Source organism: Balaenoptera ricei, chromosome 9 (assembly GCF_028023285.1).
Source record: "Balaenoptera ricei isolate mBalRic1 chromosome 9, mBalRic1.hap2, whole genome shotgun sequence".
In the NCBI taxonomy this organism is placed as follows: domain Eukaryota; kingdom Metazoa; phylum Chordata; class Mammalia; order Artiodactyla; family Balaenopteridae; genus Balaenoptera; species Balaenoptera ricei.
The window spans coordinates 35,624,874-35,629,901 of NC_082647.1; the positions used below are offsets into that span (position 1 = coordinate 35,624,874).

Sequence of the window (5,028 nt, forward strand, 5' to 3'; positions counted from 1 at the left end):
AAGGAATAAAGACACAGATGTAGAGAATGGACTTGAGGACATGGGGAGAGGGAAGGGTAAGCTGGGACGAAGTGAGAGAGTGGCATGGACATATATACACTACCAAATGTAAAACAGATAGCTAGTGGGAAGCAGTCGCATAGCACAGGGAGATCAGCTTGGTGCTCTGTGACCACCTAGAGGGGTGGGATAGGGAGGGTGGGAAGGAGATGGGAGGGAGGAGCCTCCTCTAGGACCTCCCTAGAGGGAGGAGATATGGGGATATATGTTTATGTATAGCTGATTCACTTTGTTATACATCAGAAACTAACACACCATTGTAAAGCAATTATACTCCAATAAAGATGTTTAAAAAAAAATAAAAACTCTTAGAGGAAAACATAGGCAGAACACTTTTTGACATAAATCGCAGCAATGTCTTTTTGGATCCACCTCCTAGAGTAATGAAAATAAAAACAAAAATAAACAAATGGAACCTAATTAAACTCAAAAGCTTTTGCACAGCAAAGGAAACCATAAACAAAACTAAAAAGTCCACAGAATGGGAGAATATACTGTGAACAAATGATGCGACCCACAAGGGATTAATCTCCAAAATATAAAACGGCTCATGTAGCTCAGTATTAAAACAGAAAAAAAAACCCAACCCAATCAAAAAATGGGCAGAAGATCTAAATAGACTTCTTCAAAGAAGATATAAATATGGCCAAAAAGCACATGAAAAGATGTTCAACATCGCTAATTATTAGAGAAATGCAAATCAAAACCACAATGAGATATCACCTCACACCTTTCAGAATGGCCATCATCAAAAAGTCTACAAACAATAAATGCTTGAGAGGGTGTGGAGAAAAGGGAACCCTCCTACACTGCTGGTGGGAATGTAAATTTGTACAACCATTACGGAGAAAGGTAGGGAGGTTCCCTAAAAAACTAAAAATAAAACTTTTATATCATCCAGCAATCCCACTCCTGGGCATATATCCAGAGAAAACCATAATTCGAAAAGATACATGCACCGCAAAGTTCATAGGAGCATATTTACAATAGCCAAGACATGCAAGCATATGTCCACTGACAGAGGAATCGATAAAGAAGATGTGGTACATGTATGCAATGGAAGGTTACTCAGCCATAAAAAAGAATGAAATAATGCCATTTGCAGCAACATAGATCCAACTAAAGGTTATCATACTAAGTGAAGTAAGTCCAATAGAGAAAGACAAATGTCATATGATATCACTTATATGTAGAATCTAAAAAAATGATACAAATGAACTTATTTACAAAACAGAAACAGACTCACAGACTTTGAAAACAAATTTATGGTTACCAAAGGGGAAAGTTGTTCAGGGGAGGGATAAATTAGGAGTTTGGGATTAACATATATTTACTACTATATATAAAATAGATAATCAATAAGGACCTACTGTATAGCACAGGGAAGTCTACTCAATATTCTATAATAACCTATATGGAAAAAGAGTCAGAATAAGAATGGACACATGTATGTGTATAACTGAATCACTTTGCTGTACACCTGAAAGCAACACAACATTGTAAATCAACTATACTCCAATATAAAATAAAAAATTAAACAAAAGTAAAATAATGCCATTTTAAATAGTAACAAAAAACCACTAAATTTCCAGGAATATATCTAAGAAAAATCAAGACATCTACAAAGACAACCACAGAACATTACTGAATAAAAATAAAGAAGATCTAATTAATGGAATTGTATGAATTTTCATGTTAGGAGACTTACTATTATAAAAATTTTAATTTCTCCCATGCTGAAATATAGATTCAACTTAGTCCTAATAGAACAAGTCCTAGCAACATTTTGTGTGTGTCAATGAGGTGATTTTTAAATTTGTATGGAAATGAGTGGGACTAGGACAACCAACACGATTATGAACAAAAAATAATAAAGTTAGAGACCTTGTAATACCAAAAATCAAGACTTATGTCACTGCAATAGGGGAGCAGTATGAAAAAGGCAGAAGCTTAGACAAACTTACCATGGAACAGAATGCAGACTCTAACAGTGTATCTGTCCAAATTTAGTCACTGATTCATATGCTGCAGTGAGAGAAAGAATGGTCTTTTTTAATAAGTGGTACTGGGTCACTGGATATCTGTATGGAAAAGAAACAAATCTGGATTCCTCCCTAGCTCACATCACGGTCAAGAATAAATTATAGATAAACTACACATTTTTAGGCTCTGAATGTACAAGGCAAGACAATGAAATTTCTCGAAGATCATATAAGAGTTTATCTTTCTGAACTTGGAGAGGCAGAGATTTCTTAAAGTGCACACAAAAAAATCACTAACCATAAGGCAAAAAAATTGATAAGCTAGCCAATATTAAAATTCACATTTTCTAGTTATTGAAAGGAAAAAAATGCAAGTCATAAAGTAAAAGAAGTTACATGTGATAACAACGTTCAACGAAAGACAATATAGTTTTCAAATAGCAATAATTGTGCCTCGGATAAACCTCATTGGCTATGATACTGCCATTGTGCAAAGCTTGAAAGAAAGTATAAAGAACAAATGGAACAGGATAGAAGGCCCAGAGATAAACCCACACACATATGGTCACCTAATCTATGACAAAGGAGGCAAGGATATACAATGGAGAAAAGACAGCCTCTTCAATAAGTGGTGCTGGGAAAACTGGACAGCTACATGGAAAAGGATGAAATTAGAACACTCCCTAACACCATACACAAAAATAAACTCAAAATGGATTAAAGACCTAAACGTAAAGCCAGACACTATAAAACTCTTAGAGGAAAACATAGGCAGAACACTCTTTGACATCAATCACAGCAAGATCTTTTTGACCCACCTCCTAGAGTAATGAAAATAAAACCAAAAATAAACAAATGGGACCTAATGAAACTTCAAAGCTTTTGCACAGTAAAGAAAACCATAAATGAGCTGAAAAGACAACCCTCAGAATGGGACAAAATATTGTGAACAAATCATGAGACCCACAAGGAATTAATCTCCAAAATATACAAGCAGCTCATGCAGCTCAATATCAAAAACAAAACAACCCAATCCAAAAATGGGCAGAAGACCTAAATAGACTTTTCTCCAAAGAAGACATAGAGGTGGCCAAGAAACACATGAAAAGATGCTCAACGTCACTAATTATTAGAGAAATGCAAATCAAAACTACAATGAGGTATCACCTCACAACCGTCAGAATGGCCATCATCAAAAAATCTACAAACAGTAAATGCTGGAGAGGGCGTGGAAAAAAGGGAACCCTCTTGCACTGTTGGTGGGAATGTAAATTGATACAGCCACTATGGAGAACAGTATGTAGGTTCCTTAAAAAACTGAAAATAGAACTACCATAGGACCCAGCAATCCCACTACTGGGCATATACCCTGAGAAAACCATAATTCAAAAAGTGTCATGTACCACAATGTTCATTGCAGCTCTATTTACAATAGCCAGGACATGGAAGCAACATGAATGGATAAAGTGTCCATCAACATGAATGGATAAAGAAGATGTGGCACATATATTCAATGGAATATTATTCAGCCATAAAAAGAAACACAATTGAGTTATTTGTAGTGAGGTGGATGGACCTAGAGTCTGTCATATAGAGTGAAGTAAGTCAGAAAGAGAAAAAAAAAATACCGGATGCTAACACATATATATGGAATCTAAAAAAAAAAAAAAAAAAAAAAAAAGGTTCTGAGGAACCTAGGGGCAGGACAGGAATAAAGACACAGATGTAGAGAATGGACTTGAGGACACGGGGAGGGGGAAGGGTAAGCTGGGACAAAGTGAGAGAATGGCATGGATATATATACACTACCAAATGTAAAATAGACAGCTAGTGGGAAGCAGCCGCATAGCACAGGGAGATCAGCTTGGGGCTTTGTGACCACCTAGAGGGGTGGGATAGGGAGAGTGGGCGGGAGAGGCAAGAGGGAGGGGATATGGGGATATATGTATATTTATAGCTGATTCAGTTTGTTATACAGCAGAAACTAACACAACCAGATCATTGTAAAGCAATTATACTCCAATAAAGATGTTAAAAGAAAAAAACATCAGTAACCAAAACAAAACTGATAATAATGCATTCTGCGGGTGTACTAACTAGAATTTATTTACCTAGTTCCTCTTAATGGCTATGTTTTTGAAATGCTCTGTTTTTATATGAAGTAATGCTGACATCAATATTCTTATTACACATGTAATTTGCACAAATGTTCCCCACACACCCGTTTGTTATTTGACTTTGCTTGCGGAATATGTAAAGATCAATTTGTGGTCAAGTTTACCATTCATTTCTTTGATGGTTTCTGGACTTTTTAAATAAATGCTTCACAAGGACTCCACTCTGAAATCAAAGAAAAATTTTTCATACATGTTTTTACTGAGTAAAACAAAACAAAACAAAACAAAAATAAGAATACTGCCTTTAACAGTCAATGGCTTTCTAGATTTTATTAAATATTATGTATATGACAGCCACAAAGTGATCTTGGTAATGTTTTGTATGTTTAATAATAACTTAGCGTTCATATATTTTCAGTAGTATCTCATGCACTTAAGAGTTTATCTCCTATCATAAAACATTGTCTACTTCATATTTCTTCAGGCACTTAGATCACTGGAGTCAAAGAGTTGCTGTTGAATGAACGGTCACAAAATTTTGAAGCAGTTTCGTTCCATCTTGGTGGTATTTGACTTTAAATAATTCTATTTTTCTATGTGATCTGGCTTTTCTATAAGGTGCATTTTTAACTTTGAGATTCAAAAAAATTTTACAATATACAAATACCATATTCTCTTTACTTTTATAGGAAGTCAGTTTCTCTCTTTTACATGGCAACCAGATCAATACCTCTCCCACCATGAAGTAAAAAAGAGAAAATCCATAAGCTCACAATAAGCATTTTTAAAAGACCATGTTAAGATAAAATTAAGCAGGGTGATTCTCGTGCACAACTCCCTTAACTTTACAATAGGTGTAGACTCACAAG

General features: G+C 35.2%; 1 pseudogene; it reads right to left on the reverse strand.

Moving 5' to 3' along the window:
- Window positions 1-2,388: 2,388 nt before the first annotated feature.
- Window positions 2,389-2,540, reverse strand: LOC132372267 (U4 spliceosomal RNA; annotated as a pseudogene).
- Between the last annotated feature and the right edge of the window lie 2,488 nt (window positions 2,541-5,028).